At 42.4% G+C, this 12,537-nt stretch overlaps 1 pseudogene; it reads right to left on the bottom strand.

Moving 5' to 3' along the window:
• Nucleotides 1–6,374: 6,374 nt before the first annotated feature.
• Nucleotides 6,375–8,113, bottom strand: LOC118670804 (annotated as a pseudogene).
• Nucleotides 8,114–12,537: the final 4,424 nt, after the last annotated feature.

Raw genomic sequence — 12,537 nt, 5'->3', positions numbered from 1 at the left:
AATTTTTAAAGACCCATTTCAATATTAGGAGAAAAGCTCAAAGAGATTGAGTACTTCCTCTAAAGTCACCAAAGCAGTAACTAGTAGAGTTGGAACTAGTAGAAACCTGGGTGTCTTCCCCCTCCTAAGCCCATACTTTCCACCATCTCATGCCTACCATGTGCTTGGTTTGGGTCATCACCAGACCACTTCTTTTAACAACCAAACCAACAACAAGCAGAAGCACTCCTAAACTTGTGATTTGCCATCAACAAAGCAAAAATCCTATGCATGTTACTTATCTGGGGCCACTTTGCATTCCCTTTGTTATGAGGCAGCCACATTTCTGAGTTATCCAAAGATACCATCATTGCTTCTTGGCTTCTACTTTTGCTGTTATGAAAGCATGGTCATTGCTAACAACAATAACAACCAACAAACATATCATTTATGCTATGGTCATTTAGTGGAAGTCAGTAAAGACAAAATCACGATTCAACCCAGGGACATGGTTAGCTTCTTTCTGAGAATCGCTATTCCTTAGCCTACACTGCAGACCGAACCCAACTGTCTTCTTTTGTCCTTATTATAAGCACAAACTGGGGCCCAGGACATGTTCCAGATATCCCAGCATACACTAATTTTTATTACTATAAGACTTTTGGAAGATAATTCTAAATCTACATCATATTGATAATGGCCCAAGAGATTTTCTTTGAATTTGTGTTCTGGTATGTTTTTAATTCTACCTCGTATTACTCACCAAGTTAGCAAATGCTCTTCGGATTTAGATCCAACTTCAATCCTAAAGTGAGGATTCAAGTTCAGGCAAGTAAGTTACAAAGCCATTTTCTCACATGTAAAAATGTGAAACATAATAAAATAATGTCTGAAATTACTTAGCACTATACTTAGTACATAGTTAATTCTAATTACTGGGAGATGCTATGATTGTATCTCTATGCCGATTCTATATCATAAGCACACTGAAAGCAGGGCTCATGTTGTATCTTCCGTGATGCTCAGCACAGAGCAGGCATGGAGGCACTGAATGGCTAATGATTTTCCACTGTGCTACATATATGAAAAGGATCAAGCACACGGATTCTGAAGTCCAACTCTCTGCAATCTTTAGTGGATATCTACCAACATCGATTAGCTTATCGAAAAGTATATAATTATAATTATTTTCATTCTATCTAATGTTGGCAGCCACTTTATATAAACCAAGTAATTTATCTTCTTTCTCTTTGTAGCAAATTGGAGAATGTCTAAATATTTTATTGAGAGACCAAAGGATCTCTCAGTGGATGACTTCTAGTCTGCTTGTCCCTTAAAGAAAATAAAAGAAAATGAGGAGCTTACCCTGATATCTGACTTAATTTTGAGACAGAAAGGGCACCAACTTGCTACTCCATTGGGATTTCAGCCAATAAAGGGTTTGGGTAGAGCACAAAATGTAATACAAAATAAAATGGGTAACACATTTTAACTTGGAGTTAGTATTACATTATTTAAAGCCATACAGAGTAAAGGACAGGGACTTTCATTGTGGAAGATACTGTTAGTAAAGAATAGTTATCCTGATCAGCTGGAAGTTTCTGGAAGTTTATTTGGGTGATAAGATTTTGAGTCCCCTCCTCTTTCAAGAGTGCTGTGGGTTCTCTCCCACTGCCCAGCTGAAGGAAAAAAGATAGCAGCCACCCAACCACAAGGTCCCCAGCACGTCGCCTGTAGGCAGGCTGCCCTTCACCAATGGAAATACTGGCTGAGCTTGTTTCAGTGCGGACATCATAGACTACAAGATAGGCCCGTTTTGTATTTTCCCATCAATCATTTCAGAACTGTCAGGCTGTTTCATAGTCCATTGTAAGAAACAGCAGACATTTTGTCTGCCTTGCATGTAACGATATTGGTGGGAGGGCATTTTCTAAAGAAATCATATTGAACTCTTATTCTTTTTTTAAAGAGACTTCATTGAAGTCAAAAGAGGACTAATTGGTAGCCTTTCTCTTTGCCTGTCCTAAGGAGGGGGGGAATGCTCTATCCTATTTTAAAGAGCTATAAACAGCTCAGTTAATAGGATGGAGGTAGGCAAAAAATAATAAAAGCATAAACTTCTGAACTTTAGCAGAAGCTTATACATTGGAATAAAGAAAATGATTCAGAGGAGCTCTTTGATGGTTTCCCCACTCCAACAAAGTACAGCCCATCTGTATTTTCCCTTCATCTAATACAGTGGGTAGGCCAGAGCTGCAAAGGAATATTTTAATATTGACAGGGTTGCTGGAAAACCATGTGCTTTAGAATGAATTTACTTTTGCTGCATTGCTGAACATATAAAGAAGAATTGGCTAAGCAGGAAAAAAAAATGGACTTTAACCTTGTTTTTTTTTGCCATTGGAACCCAAAGCAGCAATCAACGAATAGGCTAGTGCATTTTTCACTAATAAAGAAGCCCATCTTGGCAGGTCCGTAGGCTATTATACATCTTTGATCTTCAAGAAATATCTGACAGCTCTTGGACTGATGCAAATTGAAATTGCAGATAAAACTTGCCAAATAAGCAAGTTATGGGGCCATCATAGAAGTTAATTTATTGCTAATAGTGCAGAAACTAAAACTGAAGTAGCTTCATGTCCTTATTTATTGTTTACTAGGAGCCCAGCGCACGATTCGAAATCTCACGGTGCCGCCCACTCCCTCTCTAGCCTTTGAAGCAGCCACGCTGCTGATCAGGCCCTTCCCCAGAGTAGGTGCGCAGAGGCCCCTGCCATCCGCCCCCGACGCTGCGCGTGCAACCTCCTCCTGTATGGTTGACCCATTATGGCATCCCGGTTAATTAGCATATTTCTCTATTATATATATATATATATATATATATATATATATATATATATAGTGTTCGTATGTAGCAGCCATAACAGTACATGCTTCCACCAGATTCTCAGGCCACAGTATGAGGATAGATTGTGTTCTTATAGTAGTTTTCTATTCCTCACCTCTCAGGATATCTGTTAAGTGGAAAATGCTGGAACTGTATATGCCCTGTCTTTTCTGCTTTACTGTTTCTCCCATCATAGTTTCATAAGATTGTTCTCTAACTACTATATCCTTTCAAATCCCACATGGACTTACAGTTCTCTCAACAGAGTTATACAATGTTTGACCTACAGAGCATACATATTTATGTACATTTCTTATACTATAGAAATTAATAATAAATAACAATAAGCAATACATAAAAATAAAAAAAAACATTGTATGAGTTTGCATTACTGTGCAAGGCATTTGTTTTTACTGTTTTCTTTCTTTAAAAAATGATTTTAGAGAAAGAGGAAGGGAGAGGGAGAGGAAGGGGGAGAGAGAGAGAGAGGGAGAGAGAGAAACATCAATGAGAGAGAGAAACATTGATTGGTTGTCTCCCAATTGCACCCCAACCCCAGATTGAACCCACAACCTGGGTACATGAGATGATGCCCTGACAAGGAATTGAACCCACAACCTTTCAGTACCTGAGATGATGCTCCAACTGAGCCACACTGGCCAGGGTTGTGTAAGGCATTTTGTATGGGTTATGTCATGGGCTGTGCAAATTCATCACCAAGCTTCTAGTTCTAGAAGTGGGACTAGGAGAAGGTTCCTTTCTGTCTAAATGACTAGGCCTGTACACCAAGATCACAAACACACATGCCATGGGTAGAACAAAATCCACATCTAATGTCAGCGCCTGTCCTCCTAAGACAAAGAGAGAAGGGGTAAAGAAGAGGAGAGTCACCAGCACAGGAGGGTGTAGGAGTGCAGGTCCACCCTTCTAGGTGCACACCCCAGAAGTTACTGCAGTTTGGCAGTCAATAGGCCCATGAAGAAAATGGTCCTTCCTTCCTCCTCTCTGGGAGGAGGGGAGATAGCACTTCTGTCCCTGAATCTACAGATGCAAGAGCAGCAGTAAGGATGAGTGTCTTGAGCTACCCTGAAGAGATGGTATCTTTCCTATGGACCAACTCGTTTAAAAACACCAATGGAGAGCAGTCAGGTATTTAGGCCCAGGATGCCCAGCTTCCAGTGAACCACCAATCTTTCTGAAAAGTTCAGCATAAAGCAGGTCACATTTCAGTGATAGAATTAATACTTTTAATTAATTACCACTGCAGGATTACCACTGAGATGCACATCTGACTTTAGGTCTAAAATGTCCAGACTTTAGCTAATCTATACTAATAAAAGCCTAGGTGCCCCTCACGCGTGACGTCATCACAAGATGGCTGCCACAAGATGGCCACCACAAGCTGGCTGCATGCACAGCGGAGGTGGGGCCCAATGGCTCTGCACGGCATGGAGGAGGCTGGTCCCAGCGTCTCCGCTGCCTTGCACAGAGGAGACGGGTCCCTGCAGAGGAGGCAGGTCGTGGCAGGGGAGGGCAGTTGGGGGTGATCATACTGGAAGGGGAAGGAGTTGGGGCGATTGGGCTGGCAGGGGAGCAGTTAGGGGGTGATCAGGCTGGCAGGCAGAAGCGGTTAGGGGCAATCAAGCAGGCAGGCAGGTGAGCGGTTAGGAGCCAGTGGTTCCGGATTGTGAGAGGGATGTCCGACTGCTGGTTTAGGCCCGATCCCAGCAGTCGGACATCCCCTGAGGGGTCCCAGATTGGAAAGGGTGCAGGCCAGGTTGAGGGACACCCCCCCTCCCCCCGCCGCCCACCCCCATGCATGAATTTCATGCACCGGGTCTCTAGTTTAGGGAATAATCAGGTGATAAAGGAAAGAAAGGCTTATTTTAATGAGCCACAGCCCTAAGTGATTATCTCAGGGACCGCCCCTCTCCACCCCCCCAATATAACATGACAACCTCAAATTTCCTCATGACTATCATGGCCTAATGGGATAATCTGGGTGAAAATGATCATAAAACTAGTCTTCCAATGAATTAATGACTCATTAACTTGGTCATAAACCTTGAGGTCCTTTCCTTTTCATGAGGTTGTCTTCTAACCCTATCTTCTGTCAATTCTCACACAACAACTCCTTGGGTCCTGCCAAGAATGTTTGCACACAACTTAAAGAATCTATATTTCCTTCTATACCTGCCACATCCCTTTATCACCATTCTCTGATGTCCAGGGGCTCCAGCAGTGACTGGTACTTTGTGTGGCTAATCCCTGTGTTGGTGGCTGAGTGAACCACTAGGTCCAATACCTCGGCCCTCCTCCTCTTTGCCCTCTAGGTGACAATGGAATGACTTGCTGTCTTAGCAAATCATAGCACTGGGTTTGGTCCTATTTTGAAGATTGTATTTCCAGCTCTAACTTCCTATATACAGTACTTTAATACAGTACTATAAATTATCTACATGTCTAGCTTGTCATATGGCTAATACTTTAGAGTAAATATTGAATATTCAAAACCTTTTCTTTAACTTTCTACATTACTTTTTCTAAGTTTCTTTTTTTTTTTTTAAATGACACCATCTCTCTCTCAGACACAGAACTGAAATAGAGTTATTACTATACCCAGTGTAGTAAAGTGTCTAAGCCTGCAGACTCTGCCAGTTACTCAGAGGAACTAATATAGCAACATGCTGTGTGTATATATTGTACTAGAAGTATTTGCGGGGATGTTTCCCATTCTAAATTGTGAATGCCATAAGGACAATGATTATGTCTTATTAATATTTATGCATCCTACAGTATACACATGACACATGCACACATGATAAAAGCTCAGCACTAAATGAATGAATAACTGGATAAAATGTAGACAAATAGAAGAATCCAAAATTTGAAATGGAAACCAAAATTTCCATTTACTCCTCTGTGTATTGGATCATCTCTCCAAATTACCAGGAATGCTACATTCAATGAAATCGTGCCTAACAAATGATTCTGAAATAGTGCTCATATTTAGACAAGGTATGTTTCTTTTTAAAAAAAAAGATATATTTTTATTGATTTCAAAGGGAAGGAGTGAGGGGGAGAGAGATAGAAACATCAGTGATGAGAGAACCATTGATAGGCTGCCTCCTGGATGCCTCATACTGGGGATCAAGCCTGCAACCCAGGCATATGTCCTGACCAGGAATCAAACCGTAATCGCCTGGTTCAAAGGTCTACACTCAACCACTGAGCCACACCAGGCTAGACACGGTATGTTTAAACGATTTCATTGTCAAGCTTAACTTTGGAAACTGGATGACATCGTCAACGGTAATAACAAGAAGTTGATTTCACAAAGGAAATCGTTAATTTTATTGACATAAATTATTAGCATTGATAAGAGAAAAATTCAATACCATCAAGCATATAGGTGTTTTGTTTTGTTTTTTTCAACAGGAGGAAAGTATGTATTTTACCAGCGATGCTGAGCCAACATTTCCAAATTCAGTTTGCAGGTAGCCTGAGCTCACGCATCGGAGGTGTCAGGTTTCACTTTCTTCACCTGTCTCTTCAGCAGCCCAGTCTGATGCATCAGTCCTGGTTGTTGAGGGGGAGGCTTCACTCTGCTCATTTTGTCGAAAAGCTCCTCTTCATCAGCCGAATCCTTGCTGTGTGGCTCCTGCTCCATGTTTTTCTTGCGTGTGATGACACTGAGAGGTCCATACATATCCCTCACCCAGAGCAGCCGCCTTCTCCAGAAACTGCCCTCCTCCACCTCGGGTTCCGGTGAGCATCTCTTATGCCGGAGAATTGGACAAAAGACCCTTGAGCTTCCCTGTCTCCCATCCTTTGAAGGCGTTCTTTGACAAATCGCAGTGAGACAGAAATTTACAATAAAAAATCGCCGCTACTACAATCACAGGTACTAGGCACTGCAGTGATGAGTTTGCTGTTATACTAATATCCTGGCACATCTTTTGTGAGCTGATTTGACTCCTCCTCTTGTTCACCCTGGGCTCCCGTCCTCTCGTTTTTCCATTGATCCGTATCCCACTCTGCACTGGAAACCTTTCCTTCTTGCTGCGCACTGGGGAGCTTCATCAGGAGCCACGAGGAGTGTTTGTCAGACATTCAGTGTCACAATGCAGTGTGATTGTCCTGCTGGCAGTCTCAGTGTTATTTTTAAATTGGCAGAAGCAGCAGGTCAAATGGCTAGGGAAGATCAGTTTTTCCCATTCAAGGGCCATCATGAGGATTCTGGTGGCTGAGTTATGGTAACTTCCAGGTCAACTGTTGCAAGTGACACTTGCGTTGTTCCCATGTCTAAATATTTTAATGCTGGCAAATTAGAAAGATATGGATCTGCAACAGTTGTCGGAAGATAACGATTGAGAATTAACTTGTGTAAAAACTTCCTTCCATGCCAGGCCTGAAACATCCCAAAGCTCAGTTTGTGATTAAATTGCAACTAAGATTTAAATACTAGAGGGATGACTGACCTTCAGATGAATCCTTATGTAATTCTCTCAAATGATTCTCACTGAAATTAGTTTTTCAACCAAATGGTATGACTTCAGTGTATCTTCATCAATGTAAGAAATAGAATTTCCTTGGAAATTTAAGATGGTGCAGATGCCACTGTAGGCGTTGGGCTCTGGCACAGGAATTCTGTGGCACCTCTGCTTTGGGGCGAGCCAAATACACGATAGCATCCCATTATTGTAGGTACAGAACTTACATATGTTCATGGTATCACTCTGTTCAGACGATGGAGGAAAAGTCTCAGGTGACTCTGGCTGCTGAGTTATGGTGACTTCCGGGTCCAAAGGTTAAACTGTGACTTCAGACAAGGTTGGCTGCTGAGACAGAACAGGCTCTGAAAGTGGAACTGTCTCCTCAGGGTGCTTTGCAGGAGCAGTAGTCTGCTGCAGGGCGGTAGCATCAGTCCGTGGTGCAGGTTTGGGAGTGATGTTTAGCTCCAGTCCAACGGTTGAACTGGGACTTGGCTCAAGGCTGACTTCTGTGCCTGAACAGTCTCTCAAGTGGAAGTGTCACCTCAGGTGCTTAGGAGGAGCTTTAGTCTCCAAATTCGTTTTGGGGGTGATGGTTATGTTCAGGTCACTCGGGGTACTTGGGAGGCATTTTAGTCTGCTTCAGGTCTGTCCCATCAGCCTCCCAAGTGGGCTGAGCTGGCATCTCCTGCTCAGATAGAGGGATCACCTCTTCTTTGGACTTTGGAGCATGAACTAAGACCACCTGCTCCATGGCACATGCTTCAATCTTCTTAGTGTGCCCTGATCTAGTGTGCCCAAACTGCCAGATCTACACCTTTCCCATTGATATTAGGCAGCACTGGGTGCTGAGCTTCGTCTGAACTCAGAGGTGAGACTGTCACCTGCTGATGTACTGAAGGTTGAGCTACAACATCCATAAAGTATTTTCAAGGCTGAACCAGACCCTTCTGCTGGACTCAAGAAGGCTGTGCACTGGCAAGAGGCCTGGGAGGCAGAGCTGAGCTCTTCTGCTGGATTGAAGATTCAACATATTCAGGGTGGGGGGAGGCTGAGCTGGGACTCCTTGTGGACAAACAACATTTTCAACAGCTCAGAGGACGCTAGACTGAGTTGAGTCCTCTTGTTCAGGTGGAAACCGAGCTTACGTCTCCTGGGGATTTAGAGAAGGTTCCATTTTCTCAGGGGACTCTGTATGGAGCTGAGGTTCCCTGTGGGAATGATGGAAGTTCAGCCTCTTCAGAATTATATGGAGGGTTTTGCTGATACCAGGACCAGGGCTCAGTGACCCCCAAGGGACTGCTGGTCAGCAGGATGCGGTCCAGGGCCAACTCTGGAGGCTGAGCTGCCTGGACCTGCAGCCACATCAGCTGCCACGTGAACAGGAATCGTGGGGCCCAGAGGGCGACCCAGGCAGGTGGGGTGCCAGTACCCTGTGCTGAGTGTGAGCAGAACAATTGGCAGTGTTGCCATGCATCTGCCCCTTAGCAACCAAGCACCCCTCCCCCGCCTCAGGTTCCAACCTTTATGTAGGCAACCTGTATTAGTCTTGGGCTGAGAGTGACTGCACAAGAGCAAGCTTTTCCCCCCAGAATCACCGGGGACCAAGGGGTCCATTTCCCCTGCAGAAAAGACAGCTACCTCCTGCTGAGTCTCCCCCCCCCCCCCCACAGTGAGGCAGGATTTGGGCTTCACACCTGGGTGGCCTGGACTGCAGCAGCCCAGGGGTGGTGGGATGGGGGGGTGTTGGAGGGGGTGGGGAGGTTGGGGGTTGCTGCAGAGCTTCCCAAGGAAACCACAGGGCCTAGCAGCCCAGGAAATTTAGAAGTGCAGGTCCCATTCTGCCAATGTGAACTGCTCCTCAAAGCTGAAGCTGAGACACAGTCTTCCTCCCCGTGGCCATGCTGCTTCTGATACCCGGCACTAAATGGGTCTGACGCCGCCTGTCACTCCTTGAGCCAAAATAAGCAGAGACAGAGTTGAATCATATATGAGTGTTTATTCCAGTGATGCCGGCAGTATGGGGAGAGCAGTAGGTCATCCTGAGGATTCTGCACTGCCTTTTTCTGCCAGCCTGCCGATTACATACAGGCGAGGGAGAAAACTGCATGCAGCTGTGAGCTGCAAGTGTAACAGGGGAACGGGGGTAGGGTCTACAGTCTGGCCTTCAGGAGCTTGAAGTCTGATAACAAGGTGGCTAATCTATGACGTTACAATCAGCTCAGCTGGTTCCTGGGAGCTGAGAATGGTCAGTGTCCCTGAGGCAAACTCCCGGAGAGGGTCAGGGTCCAGGCACAGCAACTAAGTCAAAGCGTGTCCTGTTTTTGGTCTGTTTTTAAAATGCATTTATTTCCTGAGTAATGGACTTTGTAAATAGAATTTGCATTCAACAATACAGGTTAGACTTGGGATGAAGAAAAAATATAACAGGAGTAGATATTCTCATGTAGAAATTCTAATTTCTTCAATCTTTCTGTTAATTCTGTGCTGGGCTGTTGTCATGGACTTGTGTTTACCCTAGCCCTTAGTTCAGCGGTTCTCAACCTGTGGGTCGCGACCCCTTTGGGGGTCGAATGACCCTTCACAGGGCTCGCCTAAGACCATCGGAACACACATATATAATTACATATTGTTTTTGTGATTAATCACTATGCTTTAATTATGTTCAATAACAATGAAATTGGGGGTCACCACAACATGAGGAACTGTATTAAAGGGTCGTGGCATTAGGAAAGTTGAGAACCACTGCCTTAGTTTATCATTTATGATAAAAAGTCTCACTATTATTTTATTGTCTTATTACCAAATTAAAAAATGTACCTAGAAAGTATCAAGCATTGCTATTAGCTCACTATTATAACTTTGTACTTTAATAAATTGTGTGGGATTCATTATGATTTTAAAATTGTCCTATTTGGACTCAACAAATATTATTTTATCTCAAAGTATTCCAGTGGTGATGAGATATTCACTGTTTGAAAAAAAATAAATTATTTTGTTTTAAAAGATACTGTGAAGCTTTTTATGTTTTTTAAGCTGAATTACAGCATATGTTTCCAACATTTTCTCCATATACTGATCAAACCAGGTAATGAATCTGAAGTGTATCCTGTTATAGAGTACAAATCTTTGTTGCAAATTCTTTTAATCTGTAAGTGCTTCAGAATTTTCAGGCAGAATTTTAAACAACGCTTCCACATTGCAAAATTAGGGAAATTTCCTTCAAAAGATCCTCATTGGAGATATAGGTGTGTTGATATATGCTGGGGTGTGGGTGTTAAACTCAGATCTGATGCAGTATGAAGACACACTGGAGTTCTTGTTAATACACACACACACACACACACACACACACACACACACACACACACACTTCCTGTATGTAATCTCTATTTTCTGAATTCCTGAATCATCATCTCTTAGTGAGGGTCTCAGAACTTGAGCATGGAATTTGCATGCTCTTCATTTGGCTGCCCCTAATAGTGACATCTTACCTAGCTGTAGACCAATATTAAAACCAGGAATGGACATTGTTACATTACTGCTAACTAGACTAAAGACCGTATTCAGTTTTCAACATTGGGAAACCTGTATTTATTTGGCTGTGTATCCATGCATACATGTGGCTCTACACACTTTTGGAATTTTGCGTTTTTGATAAGCCCTCCAGGTGTCTTATAATCAGACAAAGTGTCCATACGCTGATGTGATGTAATCATTCACAAACAGAATGCAGGAGAGTTACCTAGTGGCTTTTTGAAGACTACAATGCCCAGGTTCTCCTTTAGGAGGTCTGGGATTGGGCCCAGGGGTTTACATTTTAACAAACACCTAATTGATTCCGATACTGCTGCTCTAAAAACCAGACTTTGAGAAACCCAGTGGTCGTATTTAGCAGGTGGAACTAGGCTTCTGTGGAGAGGCATACATGAAGAGGAAACATGCTGTTACAGCAATGGGACATGTTAGTCATTTAAGGGGGCATGTGTCCTGGGACCAGCTTTTTATATAATTACGGTGCCTGTGCCAAGTGGTGCCGTTTGGTTCATTCACCACGCTGGTACTCAACTTCCTCATTTGTAGATAAAGTGAATGGATTGTATCATCTTGTATGTCCCTTGAAGCTCTAAAATAATTTCACTTCATGCTTGTCATTGTCTCACTCTCTAGATTTGACAAAATTGTCATCTATTTTTTTTTTTTTTTGCAGGGCATGATGTAAGACAGACATTTCATGAAAGTTAGATTGATGTGAAGGGGTCAGGTTGATTTCATAAATCTAAGGACATTATTGATTATATTAATGTCATTGTTATATTTCCATCTTGAACAGTGGAGGTTCTTCCATAATAGAAAAAATTAATAAATTAATGCACCATTTTATAATATACATATTCCACAAACATCTAATAAAAATGAATTGCTTTGAGTAGGCTTTTCCATTCAAATTTAGTACCTGTGAATTTTCAGTTTTAGTTAATATTAAATTTTGGTAAATATTCTTTCCCCCTTCAGTTCAATGTAAATTCTTCAAGTAAATTATCTATCTTCCCATTTACATTGTTCCGTTTCTGACCTAATTGTTATGAACCACATTTTGTAAGCTCTCAACTGAAATCTCAATTATCCAAGCTAGTCAAGCAATTTAGGATGAGTTTGCTGAAAGCAGTTTTCTACAAGGATAGAATTAGACCAACAGCTGGAACCACTTCTGCCACCCAGAAATATAATAGTTTATTTATTATTGCTTCTCTTTATTGTATTCATTCACAGCTGAAGTCATTTGGCACAATTTAAGATATTTGGAAATGAAGACCAGTCTCTGTCTCTATAACTTTTGACAAGAACAATCATGAAGAAACAGAGTATACACACAAAAGCACAAAGTACAACTCCCTTAATCCTAGTGAAAGTAGAGATGGCAGCTGGCAATCGGAACCTCATAGTTGAGTATCATATTCTCCCCAGATTTGATGACTTGGCCCTTTTAAGTATTCCTTATCTCAACTTTGATTTCTTAGAAAAACATTTTGTCTAGATTTCTGGCCTGTCACTAGGGAAAAGTTGCTGTAGGCATGCATGACTAAAAAGATTGCATTGCCAGTTTCCAGTGGCTGGGTTTAGTCATACAATCTTGCACTTAAATACTTGGTATTTGATTTTCTATTGATGAAATTC

The sequence above is a fragment of the Myotis myotis genome, unplaced genomic scaffold (genome assembly GCF_014108235.1).
Source record: "Myotis myotis isolate mMyoMyo1 unplaced genomic scaffold, mMyoMyo1.p scaffold_m19_p_16, whole genome shotgun sequence".
NCBI lineage: Eukaryota > Metazoa > Chordata > Mammalia > Chiroptera > Vespertilionidae > Myotis > Myotis myotis.
Note: the sequence above shows the minus strand (reverse complement) of the source record. Positions and strands in the feature narration are given on the sequence as shown.